This window comes from Phragmites australis, chromosome 14 (assembly GCF_958298935.1).
Source record: "Phragmites australis chromosome 14, lpPhrAust1.1, whole genome shotgun sequence".
NCBI lineage: Eukaryota > Viridiplantae > Streptophyta > Magnoliopsida > Poales > Poaceae > Phragmites > Phragmites australis.
In genome coordinates this window covers 7278222-7292306 of record NC_084934.1, presented here as the reverse complement: position 1 = coordinate 7292306, position 14085 = coordinate 7278222, and the positions used below count along the sequence as shown (strand labels likewise).

Below are 14085 nucleotides of genomic sequence, written 5' to 3'. Positions count from 1 at the left end.
ACATATATAATTCATTCATATCTCATCTCATTCATACATATGTAACCATGTTATTTAACATGTCATTGACTAGAGCTCATAACTAAGATAAGTTTGCAACAAAAGTCCAAATTTAAAAAGTATGCAACAAAATGGTAAGAAGCAATGTCATTCAATTCTTCTTGTTGTCTAAAGACCCTAAACTATGCTTTTTGCCTTGAGAAGAATCAGGTAACGAACTCCAAAGGCTTGGTGAAGGGATGGCTTTCGAACATCACCATTTGAAAACATGGTACCACCTGGACTATGAAATGATTTGGTCATTGATGAACCTGTAGAGTTGTTCCTGAATTGCGATGTTTCTCTGTGGCATGAGGACACCTATTTCCAGCTTGAGGTCCTGCAATTACTAGAATTGAAGAAATCAATCTATTTGAACACGAGTAGGAACTGAAAATTAATCATCAATATGTATACCACTTACCTCAGCTTTGATAATGGTACTAAAATCGTTTTCGATCCATCCATGCATGAAGTCACATACATAGTAGCCACATAAATGATTGCCCTCAGTCTGCATCATACAAGGAAAGTTGTAACCAACTTTCCATTCCGGAATATCCTTTCCTCTTGACGTAGCGCACGTACACCCTGTACGTGTGTGATTATTGACCGTAACTTGACTTATATTCAACCAATTTAAAGTTTACTAAAGCATTAATAAAATGATTAGTTTACCTTTGTAGCAAGTCTATGACAAATTGGTATTCGACTCTAGGATTTCTTTTCGCATCGAGGACAACGATACTTCTATAGTCAGTCTGGATGACAAAGAGAGCTTAGTGGAAACTGCACATATGTCAACGTAGGTAATTAGTTCTAAGTCCTAATGTCATGATGCTCAAAAAGAGTAGAACAAACATGGAGGGAAACACATACCCAAAATTGCAAGATAAAAGTATGTATCTCTTTAATTGGTACATTGAAATAAAATCAAATGCATAATCCTCGGTTGCTTGTGGCTAGGTGGCGACCATCGTCTGATTCATTTTCATGGGTCGAGGAATCCTACTTCAGTGATGCTCTTTTGATCACATGTGTGTATCTTCATTTACATACACAAAAAGTTAAGACATTCAGTCTAATGGTACAAGAATATATACTATAAATTATACATGTAAGACACTTATAGAGTCCAAAAACTTATGAGTTGAATGCTAAGGGTATCTTGCTGGTACATTTGATACATTTCATCCAAATGTATCCAGATCCCCATGGAGGAAATCACAATATATGTATTGGAATGTGAACATTTATCTACCAGCCTTTGACTGTGTCAAGTACCACGAATGAAATCTCCACATTTCGGTTGTTAGCTCTGACAGGGACTCAACCAGTGGTTTGCCAAGCTTATATTGCCATATAGTTTTTGGTTTTTCAACCTTGGACTCATCATGAAGTGCTTCTTTTATCATTCCGGCCTCAATTAGAAAGTTTCTCTCAAATTCTTCTAGTTATTCTAGCGCTCTTTGTTTTTTTTACCTTCTCACACGACGCCTTCCTCAACTATTTTTTACCCATGATGCTCACGTAGTTAGATTTTAGCAGTGGGTCCACAGGTCTAGCCAAAGTTTGAAGAAACTTGGCAACTGTTGCTGGATCGATAGAACTCTTCTCTGGCTTAATACATTTGAAGTGCACAGTGACATCGATGTTCGCTTTCCTTCTAATTTCCTTAGAAGTTTTATCATAAGGGGAGGAGATGTCAGCTTCTTAGATGTTGCCTGCCGCTTCTTAGCTGTTGCTCACTGCTGTGACAAAGTCAATTTTTGAGATGAAATCAACTTCTGAGATTGTGCCGGTGCTATCGGCTTCTGAAGCGGGATAGGCGATGGCGGCGAAGGGGTTGGAGATCTTCTTCGTGGTTGTGGAGGCGATGGTGGAGGAGGCAAAGATCTTCTGGGTGGGTCCGATGACTCTGAATTAGACCCAGACTCGTATGTGTCTTCACCAAACAATATGTTGCACTTACGCCACAGGACATAATGGCCCACGTTTTTTTAGAGTCTCATTTTCCCTGTATCTCCAGGGTAATCTAACTTACTTTTACGGTACACATGTATTACATTGTCCACGTGTACCCTGGCGTATCCCTGTGGTATCAGACGACCATTGAAGAGAGTCTCTTCCTCCCATTGCTCAGCTAGACGTCTAGCCATCACGGTGGGAACACCCAAGGTGGGCACGACAAGCTTGCATGGTGTGCTTTCTGTGATGTCGTCCATGCGGTGATGGATTAAGGCTTCTTCTGGAAGCCCCATGGACGCGCAGATGCTCCAAGGATCACCAGGGCTCATGAACAAATCATTATCTGCATTGACTAACTACTGCTACCTGGCTTACTCCCTAGCTTGCTGCATAGCTGTTGCTATTTTTACGTTTGTCATCCGTCTCTCCTCTTGCACTTCTTATGTTAGAATGGCCATCATTTCATCAATATTTTATGTTCTTTGTTTCTTGTAAGTGTCGGTGTTTTTTTTTGGAATCGGACCTTCCAAGACCTCAAACCCTTACCTCGTGTGCGACTGGTGTGCTCCTTATTTCCCAGTACCAAGGTTAGCTTGTCATTCTCCCTATCATCCTGAAAAGAGCCCTAGGAACATTGGACGTGGGCATCTCTAATCTTCTGCACGACTTCCAGTTCTCATTCACTTTTGAAGCATAAGCTTCCATCGGTTGCAAGAGTCACCCCTCTCCCATACAAGTAGTTCTTCGCTCATGGAATCCACTCAGCCATCACATGTGTGCACCGCTTTTAGTTACGTCTTCTTCCATCTTCTCCCACTCGTCAAGTTTCCTAACGTACCCGTGTGAGTCGGTATTGTAGGGGTATAAGTTCTTCTAGGAGTTGTCCTTGTTTGCTTCTCTTCTCTTTTTTTCTTCCTCTGAATCCTTGTACTTCACAAAATCATTCCAAAAATCTTCCACCATCGGATAATCATCCCAGTCTAGCATTCAACCCTTTAAGTGATAATCTATGTACAATTTACCCTTAAAATTCTTAAAAATTCTGCCCATTATGACTATGGACTAATGCTTCGCTATGGCTATGTTGCATCTTCAGGGTACTCAAACTTTTCCGACAACTTGCCCCACATAAAATCCTTGATGCTATCGGGAACCGCTCACTAGTTAGCTTGTTTGCCTCTCCAAGTTCTATACGCGATTGCGACGTGGTCCCTTAGGAGACACCCGCATGTTGTCTTGAATAGCTCGAGTACATCTAAAGGTTTATGGGATCCCTAGCTGAATCGACCTCTGTGATGACAAAACATCTCTCAAGCATCTTGCTGGGACTTCGGCCACACCTCTGTTCTTTAGATGACTGATCCACTGGTGTAGCATCAGTGGTCAGAGATGAGAGCGCATCATCAGTGGTCGGACCCTTCAGAGCATCAACCTCTAGTTGATTCAAATTGAGGTATGCACTCGGGCTTTGCTCCCGAGCATCATTCGAGACTGGATCATGATCAGAGGAGGGGCCTTGTATCGGTGGGCACATCCGTGTGGGCGGCAACTTGATTTTGTATGTGTCATTCCTATATAAAAGTTCCATCTATTCAAATTTCTTGTAACATCGACATTTAGCATATATGGTAGCTAGCGAATACATCAAGAAATAGCAACTAGCAGATTATGCTTAAATGCATCAAATAGACTAGCAAATGCAATACTAGCAAGGTTGCTTAGGTCAAACACATCTAGTTTAATGGTCGGTGCAACTTAATAAAGCACTAGCTGAATGGCCCGTACATTGCTATGGTAAAAGAAAACATCTCTCGCATCCAATGGGATGATCAAATAAGAGAACACCATGCCACCAACTAATCATTCAATAAACCACATTGATTGCACTAGTAGAATTTAAGGAAACAATGAGTAAAGTGCACATAAATGAAGTTATATGATTAACATTTGCTCCAATGAATTACTCATCTCAATTTACATCATTTCATAGAATTGTGTAAAACTGCCACTAAAGTTACTAAAGTACGAGGGAGAATCAAGCGACGCCACACTAGAAAACCCAAGTACACACTAAAGGTCAACAATATGTGAACACTCGCAAGAATAGTTGTCTGATTGAAAAAAAAATGAACTACACTCAAGATCTTGTCTGCTAGCAATGATACATATGCACAATCAGATGTTCCAAACACATTCCAGAGTAGTTGCGTCTCATCTATAGAGGTAGAAGCTACCATGCAACTGTCAGTGGTCACCACTCACCAAATTGTTGTAAGAACTCGAGTCACTGTCTAGAACTTGAGGAGTTGAAGCTACCAAACGCTGCCAAACAACCACCATGTAGTGCACAACCATTTTACCGTCCTTGTGCGCTAGATCTGTGAACAAGGTTTCAGCCAACAAAAATTAGCATTACCAACAGCTTCAGCCTTGCAAGTGGCATCAAAGATCATGGGAAGAACTACTAATATCTCAATGTATCACTTTCAGTACAAGTGTTGAACAACCATCTAAAGGCTATCAATATGAAACAACATTTTGTTTGTGGCTGAAAACTATCAACACTGCTTGTGCCGCCCACTACTACAAAATAAATATCGTTTTTATTTTATACCAAATAAAACATGGAGAATAAACACTTATTGTCTTAATAGTGCAGCAATACCAGTATTGCCCGCTCAAATGGATCCACCTAAAACAAGTAAGAGAATAGGCAAGCCGAAACTTTTAACTACTTTGATCACACCAGTAATATAATTGTCAAAAAAATTGAATTGAAAAATATGGTGCTCTCCCTACAGTATTTTCAATTACTATACATAATCATATTGATTACTAGCAACATGATGAACCGAGTCATTCGGATAAATACCCCAAATTCGGATTGAATAAACACTTATTGTCTTAATACATATCCATATTAATAAAATTTAAACTACAAAGTAAGAAATGATCTGCTACTATATTGAAGAACTTGAAGAAAATGTACAAAGCTAGCAATTTTACCTTGTCTGTGGTGTTGGACGGTGGTGTCGAGGTCCTCTGCTGTGTGGGGCAGCTCGAGGTCATCAGAGGGCTAGGCATTGGCTTTGGGGATGGCGACGGGGATGAGGACTATGGACAATGATGGGGACGGCGACGGTGAGGCTTTGGGAACCGTGACAAGGATGGTGAACGGGGACGACGACGGGGACGAGGATGACAAGGCTCCAGGGACGGTGACGGGGATGGGGATGACAGGGCTCCAGGGATAGCAACGGGGAAGGCTCCGGGAATAGCAATGTTGGGGAGACAGTGGGCTCCGAGGCTGGCGGCATCGGGAGGTAGTGGAATTGGCAGACGCGCAAGGGATCGAGAGGCTACGGCTAAGTCCTAATATATATAGTGATAGAGTATCAGTACTGGTTGTGGTTTACAATCAACACTAATACTAGCATCAATGTCGGTTGTAGAATCCAGCTAGCACTAATGCATGGACTATCAAGCCAGTTGCATAACCTAGCTGACACTGATGCACTGACTATCAGTGCCGCTTATGAAATCAGGTTGGCACTGATACGACGTTAGGGAGGCAGTGAACGCCAGATGATCCAGCATGCATAAATTCTAAACGTCGGACCATATGGTGTGTGCCGTCCACAACCATTGTAAACCGCAAAGCATCTGGTGTGTAGAAAATTTTAGACACCTGACCATCCAGTGTGTGTTGTCACCTCGATGCATCCGGTCTGCACGTCGGACCATCTGGTGTGTAGAGTATCTTGTGCCGACTATAGTCTACAACCAGGACTGATACCAGTATCAGTGCCGGTTTTACAACTAAGCCAGCACTGATGCTAGGGATATTAGTGCCGCTTTTTTCCTATAACCAGCACTGATATTGTTTTCCTTTTTTTGAAAAACATTTTGTTTTATATTTAGTTCTGTAATTTATTATATATTAGGTTTATAATTTGTGTAGTACATCTTTGTTACATAAGGAAATTTATATGTTTAATAAAAATTAAATCTTTTTACTTAATAGAAATTAAGGTATATTCTTAGTAGATACAAATTAGATCTATAACTATAATATAATAGCTTTATTTGTACTAATTAAAGCATAAATGACATATGCAAACTTTTTACTTAGTACAAAATAAAGCATATTCTTACTTAATACATATCCTTGATACAAATTACAGCGAATCCTAAATTAATTATTACATCAAAGCTGATTTCATTTAACGATTATAGCTTTGTTATGATCGCGGTGTACATAGGTAGGTTCCTCAGTATCATCAATGAGAGACAGGTCACTTTGAAAGGAGGCAGGTAATCGAATTGATTGTAGTCTTCCTCGTCGACGACATCCTCAACAACGTCATTCTTTTTTTTTTTTCCTTCAAGAACCACATGGCGCTCCTTCTTGTTAACTGGTCCGTGTCCTTTACATAGAAGACTTGAGTTTCATCTTTGGCAAGCACAAATGGTTCTTCTCTGTATCTGACGAATTTGAGGTTGACGGTAGTCATACCGTACTGTCGGTTTTCACTCCACCTGGGAATTTGACCCATTGGCACCGATCGAGGGGGATCTTCAACTGTTCTCCGTATTGAAATTCTTAAATCTCCACTATGAATCCATAGTAGGTCGTCATGTTGCCATCGCAGTCGTAGGCATCAATACAGACACTGCTACTTTGGTTAGTGCTCTTGTCGTCTTGTGTTCTCATATAAAATGTGTAGCCGTTATGCCGTATGCTTTGTATATATGAATCGTAGTTGACAGACCATTAGCCAACATTTCCAACAATGCATCATATGTATCTTTATCCATCATGTGTCTATGTAACCAACTACTGAAATTATTTCTATACTCTCTTGCAATCTAATCCTTTGACTTTGTAGGATTTGTGGACCGTAGCATTTGCATGTGCATATTGACATACGGGTCTACTATAATTGATTGTTGCAAAACTATAAAATGTGTGTGGGTGAATTAAACATAATCGTTGGAACAGACTATACTATGACCTAGCGTCTCTGTCCCCTTTAGCCTTCCCTCATGGTGAGATACATGATTACCAATTGCTTTCAAATCCATGTAGTCAACAGTGAACTCAATGACATCCTTTGTTCCCTAGCCTTGGGTAATGCAACCTTCCGGTCGACCTTGGTTACGAACATATTTCTTCAGAACTGACATGAACCTTTTGAAAGGATACATCTGATGTAGAAAAATGGGGCCAAGGTACTTTATCTCATGCACGATGTGAACAATGGGATGGGGCATTATGTCAAAAATGATAGAGGGAAAATACTTTCAAGCTGGCATACAGTATGGACCATATCTTCCTGCAACTTTGTTACTTTGCTTGGATCAATGACCTTCTATGAAATTACATTGAAAAATGAACACAACTTTATGATTAGACCTCAGACCTTATCCTGTAGAATACCTCTAATTGCAACAGCAAGAAACTATATCATCATCCTGTAACAATCATGAGACTTCATGCTAACTAACTTCAAAGTTTTCATGTTTACTAATCTCTTTACATTGGAGAAGTAACCGGTCGGAACTTTGATCCATGCAAGCAACTGCACAGTTTGATCTTCTCTTCCTTCTTCAGGGTGTAGCAAGTTGTGGGAAGTTCATTTGCCCCACTGCCTAGGATTTTAGGATGCAGAATTTTCCTTACCTTCATATCTTCCAGATCCAACCGGGCATTGAGTGTATCTTTTGTCTTGCCAGGTATGTCTAGTAAGGTACCAATCAACATATTAAACATGTTCTTCTCCATATGCATTACGTTGATTGCGTGTCGGACCATCAAGTGATTCCAATAAGATAGGTTCCAAAAAATTGATCTCTTTCTAAACATAGGAGCGAGTTTTCTAGCTAGGAATTTTGTATTGTCTTTCCCCTTTCCAAGGACAACTCTAAGATTCTTTACCATCTTATATACATATTCCCTAGTTTGAAACTTCAGAGCTAGACGAGTCTCCACTATCCCATCAAGACCTCTTTTATTCCTATGGTATGGGTGATACGGGTGTAGAAACTTATGGTGATCCATGTAGATCATTTTCTTATAGTTCTTTAGCCACAATCCCTTGTTTCATCCAAGAACCATACACACCATTGTAGCACCATTGTAACCTTTTAAAGTTTGTTCTGACAGGTTAGCAAGAGGAGGCCAATCTTGGATCGTTACGAATAGCATTGCGCGTAGGGTGAAATGCTCATGTTTGTATTCATCCCACACCCGTACGCTATCTTTCCATAGTATAAGGAGATCTTCAAGTAATGGTTGGAGATACACATCGATATCGTTGCCAGTTTGATTCAGCCCATTGATCAACAAAGGCATCATAAGGAACTTCTGCTTCATACACAGCTAAGATGGAAGGTTGTAGATACAGAGAGTCACGGGCCAAGTGCTATGACAATTGCTAATGTTGCTGAAAGGATTCATCCCATCCGTACTCAACTCGAACCTTATATTCCTCATTTTGGCTTTGCATTCCCTATATTTTGTATCAAAGTTCCTCCATTGCATTCCATTAGCATAATGTCTAAGCATTATGTCTTTCTTGGGCCCTTCGGCATGCCATTGCATTAACTCAGTATTCACTTTGTTAGCAAACAATCGCTTTAAATGGGAGATTATAGGGAAACATCAAACCATCTTAGCGGGGGGTCTTTTATCCTTACTCTTCTCCCCACCATGATCTATTTAGAGGTGATTTTAATCTTTTTTTACTAATTCACTACTAGAAAACTGGAGCTAGGTTTTAATCTATTTAGAGGTGATGTTAATATATTTTTCTTAAATCACTACTAAAAAAATTGGAGATCCAGGTCACCATAGCATAATCACATACTTTCAAATTTAGAGCAATCGAGCAAAAAATCTAGCTACAAATGAAAAGTCATAGATCATCTCTATGTTTCCTACAATGAGAAAATTGTAATTCTTACTCAATTAGGGCTCAATTGGAGTTGTAGGTCCCCCCAAAATTCATCACTTGGAGCAATCACATACTTTCAAACCTAGAGTAATCTAGCAAATAAATTTAAGTAAAAATAAAATATAGATTATCTTACTAACCAACTTGGTCACGTAGATTCCTCCAAATTTTGAAATCTCCCAGCGCAAGGTTGGGCACAAATGGCGGGAGCCAAGCAGACCATAGCTCCTCTCTATTTTGTTCGCGCTTGGGGAGAAGAAGGCATCTTTTATAGACTGTACACTTATTAGTGCCGGCTCATAATACGAACCGGCACTAATACTTAGTATCAGTGTCGACTATGGTTAACAGCCAGCACTAAAGTGTCAGTTCTGGTTTATTCCAAGAGCCAGCACTAATACTTAGTATCATTACTGGCTCAACCCAGCTCAATTGATGATCGAGCACGAGAAGGTATGAACCGACATTGATACTTCATTAGTGCCGATTCTATCCTAACCGGCACTGATGACTCAACTCAAATGACTGTTTCTATTATAGTGGGAGATCAACAATATATCAAGGTAGGGATAAATGCAACAAAATAGCTTCTACCCGATTCCTAGCACCAGCTCACTTAACATGCATATACGACACTAACAATAACAAGCAAAAATTAAAAATCAATAATTCACCAAAATATAGGAGAAGTATGCATAGATACTTACCTTGCTTATGTGCTTAGGGCGGGACGAAAATCTCAAAGCTCATGTGGTAGCTCAGCTCGTGTCTGGCTCTGGTTCGGCTCGACTCAGCTCCTTCCAAAATGTAACAAGTCGAGCCAGACTTTTAGCTCGCGAGCCAAACGAGCCAATGCCATCGTCTGCATCATATCGCTCCCTTTCACTGTGATCATCAGTTTGCTCATTGGTCATCATCATCTTCGACGAAGAGGCTCCTCGCCAGTCTACTTGGTTTTCTATTGATCAGCTCCTCGTTATGATGCAGCTCTCATCATTTTTCTTCTCCCATCGATCATTTCTTTAGGATTTGTATGTATAGATAGATATGTGAAAAACGTTCTTTCATATATATTTTTTGGAGGAATGTTTTGTTCCAGTAGCAGAATATATATAGATGGATCTGTCTACTGTTGTGCTGCATGTGGGTTTGAAAAACTTTCATAAGAGATTCAGCTTACAACAATTATACCTCTGATTAACCCATGCAAAGAAGTAATATACTTGTAGGTGTCATTGCTATTATTGTATGATTTTATCGATGCATTTTTAGTAGATATTTATATTTTTTTCATCCTAGTAACGAGCTACTCCCTTAAAGAAAAAGTAACGAGCTGCTCAGGAGCCAAACGAGCCGAGCCGAGCTAGCTTTTCTGCTCGTTATATTAAACGAGCCAAACAAGCCGAGCTGGCTCGTTATCCTTAAGAACAACCACAAACTCAGGTTCCACTTCAAAAAAAACCGCGTCACTCTCCGATTCGATGTTTGCTGAAGGGATGAAAAGTGCATTACAATTAACATGATAGAATGCTATGAGAAATGCTCCAAGTGGCACAAAATTTTAGTGGCAGATGTGGTATTGAGTCGTGAGCACAATGCAACAAGAATCATTGAATTATGATTTTATATGCTCATGGTATAAATGATTTAGTGAGGTGCTGCCCAAAGGGTTCGCTTAGCGGATTAACATACGAAGAGAGCGATCATTTGCTAACTCATGATAAGGAAACAAAAGACATGCTAACCATTATTTTTACTAGGTAGAGAATAACTAAACAAGATTTTTAGAAGTGGTTTTATCCCCTGTGGAGTTTAGTTTACTTCCCTATAAAATCAACAATTTTGGCTAGCTTGTCGCAAACATAACAATTCGAGCATGGAAAACAACTATTTCAGGTTGGCATGTATTTCTCCTACACAGATCACGATACAAGGAGGCTAACAGAGTTGGTTTCATCACCTTTGGACATGCCATGACTTAATTATGATTTACTGAAGTTTTAGCACATTTAATCAATTGCAGGCATTTCAGTAAGCATTTCATGGGTCCAAATATTTGTAATATCTAGAGCATGACATTACAAAACTAACAAAACTAGATTTACAGTTTTTGGAGCTGCAATTTCTGTACGGCGCGTTTTATACGATCTAGCAGATTTATCAATACGACAAAAACTCATATTTACTTCTGATGCTACCGCATGGGACTTGTATGTTAGGGACACCAATTGTAGCTTTTCGTGATCCAACCATGTGCTTAGCTCAAGATACTTTTAGCTATGTTACATGTAGATCCCATTGCATCATTGGTGTATCTTTCATTTATCTCTTATTTGATCTCAAGAATTACTGGGTGCAGCTCATGGGCGAACATTATCTTAAAGTAATTAGTTGATTTTCTTAGCCGTGACCCTGTTTCTAACTAACCTTAAGCTGTCAAAGATATATCCCTCACATTTTGAACAGAGAATGAAACAGAGAGGGAGCTACAAGCCCATGGCTAAACTCTGTTCGTTGCGTTCTCTACCTTTCTACATGGCCCACAGCTACTCACCGAGCAGTCGGCGTTCTCGTGTGGAGATGGAGTGGTTGGACAGCAGCGTGCCAAGGCAGAGCACCGGGTGGCTGTGCACGGCGGTGGTGGAGCTTCAGGAATATAGATCCAATCCGATGGTTCTATGAATTGGTTGCCATGGCACGCCTACCGGAGCTACGGAAGATGAACCGGGCACTCCGTCGAGGTGGTCCACCTCAGGCAAGAACGAGCAAAAAGGAAACAGTGAGAAGTGTAGCGTGGTGGTGCCGCTGGTTTTGTGCGAGACTCACCGGTGCGGCGTGGCGCTGCTCTGTTCTTGCGTGCGGCTGAGGGAGAGAAAATGAGAGGAACTGTTGTTGCTGTGCTGGCCGGGTGAGCTCTGTGGTGAAGGACACAAGAGAGAGAGAGAGAGAGAGAGAGAGAGAGAGAGAGAGAGAGAGATCGGTGAGGGCTCTGGGCTTCTCTGAGGTGGATTCGATCGGTGATTTGGCTGGGAAACAAGCACTGTTGTGGCTGCAGCCATGGGAGAATGGATAAGTGCTGCTGCTCTTGATTGACATGGGGAAGAAGAATGAAGAGGAAGCAGTGGCACGGATTTGCTGGTGTTGTTCTGATTTAAGGTGGCGCCCGGGAGCAAAAGGATGAGCTGCTGCTTGTCTGATTGGTGTGAGGAGAAGAAAAATCGGAAGGAAGCGCTGCTACATATCTCCATTCGATCTCTCTCAAATAGTTGTGCATGCAAATAATATTTGGATGGATTGGAAGCTGAGATATTTGAAAATGCAATGGCATAACATGCAGAACTTCGTTTTTGATATTTGGGTGAGATTTGTAGAAGGGAAAAGAGTTTTCTGCTCAAACTGAAATGAGGAGCAGCTGCACCGAGATCCAGTCGCAGTCGACTGCACAATAACGACTGCACGCATTGCCGTCCGTTTATTTTTTAGATTGATGGCTCAGATTGACTGTTACAATGGTAGTATGATTGCTTAAGTTGCAGTCGCAGTAGCAACTGCATAGGCACCAGGTCCGGTGAGGGGAGTTAGAGGAGGAAGAAAGTGTTGACTGTACATGTAGAAGCATATAGGGATGAAAGTGATCGAAAAATGTACTAAATTACTTTCACTTTTACATTTGTTCTCATAATCAAAATCGGAAACGATAATATAATAAATGATTATGACATTAGAAATATCGAAAACTTCGAAACGAAGCCATCAGAACGGAAACATGTCGATTACGATCGGGAATCGAAAATTTAGATCGAAAACACCGCCCTGTAGAACATGACTCAAAAGACAAGTATCCACACAATTGTCGAGATACGTTTAAGTCTTAATTTGACCATACAACGATATAACTTATAACTCGTCTATACGACGATACTAGTCTTAACTTGAGTACTCGAATAAATCTTAACTCGACCATATAAGATACAATATATTCACACTAGATAATTTATAATAAATTCAATATATTAATATCACAATTCAAAACTATTCCATAAGTATCACAAAATGTACTACAACATGAAAATTACAAAGAACTCATCTATTATATAAAAAATTATAAAATTACTAAAGTATAGCTGACTATCTTACTATTTTTAGGCCTCTAGCCTGGTATGGAGTCGAGACCTACAAAAATTAGAATGACCTGAGTCTGGAAAAACGGAAATTATTCGGAGTTTACTCGAAAATTTCCGGTGAAATATGGTATTTTGAAAATACGGTCGGAAATCAGGCTAGATTGTTTTTTATTTTCTTTTCGTATTCGTTGGTTCCGAATCGGTCTGGTTTTATATAAGTTGTAGAGAAATAGGAAATGATAAAAAAAAAGTCAGAAAACGATATAAGTCGGTTTGGGATTTTACTGTTCCTTTTTCAACCCTAGATGCATGTGGGAAAGGAAAGAGAGCTGGGTAGGCTGCCAGGTGGGTCAGGGTTGGGCATAGGCCCACCGGTCAGGGAAGTAGACTGTGGGGCAGAAAAGAGCTGCGCGAGATGTCCCGTGAGCTGAAAAACTTCCAGCTCTATCTCAGCTTGGACAGAGATGCTTGGTGCTTGAAAAAATCCTAATATTTTTGTGGCGCAACTATATAACATCAAAAACCCATTTAACATGTTTTACAAAAAATCCTAAACCAAATTTCAATTAAAAATCTCCAAAGTTGTCAACGATGGCACGGGCCCGACATCGTTCTTGGCTGGTCGAGCGCCAGAACGACGGCCATGGCCAGCGACACCTCCATCCCCGGTTGCACCACCAGCCGGAACATGTCCATGCACACTTCACGGTGTAGAGCATGGGGTGGCCGCCAGCGTCCATGAGCACGACCTCGACGTGGCCCCCTCCAAGCATGTACTGCGCCGGCGCCCCCCACTTCACGGTGTAGAGCGGCGGCATGCGCCGCGTCTCCTCGCTGAGGTGCACCAGCCACTGGTCGGCGCCCAGGCCGATTAGCCTCCTGCAGCGGACGATGAGCATTGGGTGGCCGCAAGCGTCCATGAGTACGACCTCGACGTGGGAGTCGAATGCGTAGCTATCCACACGGTATACGAGGTTACCATTGGCGTCGAACACCAT

At 40.9% G+C, this 14085-nt stretch overlaps 2 long non-coding RNA genes and 1 pseudogene across 2 annotated transcripts; all 3 read right to left on the bottom strand.

The window, feature by feature from the left end:
* Positions 1-244: 244 nt before the first annotated feature.
* On the bottom strand, positions 245-816 carry LOC133890463 (uncharacterized). The gene is made up of 3 exons (XR_009904042.1): positions 718-816; positions 464-630; positions 245-379 (listed from the first exon to the last, which is right to left on the bottom strand). It is a non-coding gene; the product is annotated as an uncharacterized LOC133890463 (long non-coding RNA).
* A 3118-nt stretch (positions 817-3934) lies between these two features.
* Positions 3935-10224, bottom strand: LOC133890106 (uncharacterized). Its single transcript, XR_009903995.1, has 2 exons — positions 5014-10224; positions 3935-4385 (listed from the first exon to the last, which is right to left on the bottom strand). It is a non-coding gene; the product is annotated as an uncharacterized LOC133890106 (long non-coding RNA).
* Positions 10225-13672: 3448 nt separating this feature from the next.
* LOC133890206 (protein LURP-one-related 8-like) lies at positions 13673-14085 on the bottom strand (annotated as a pseudogene).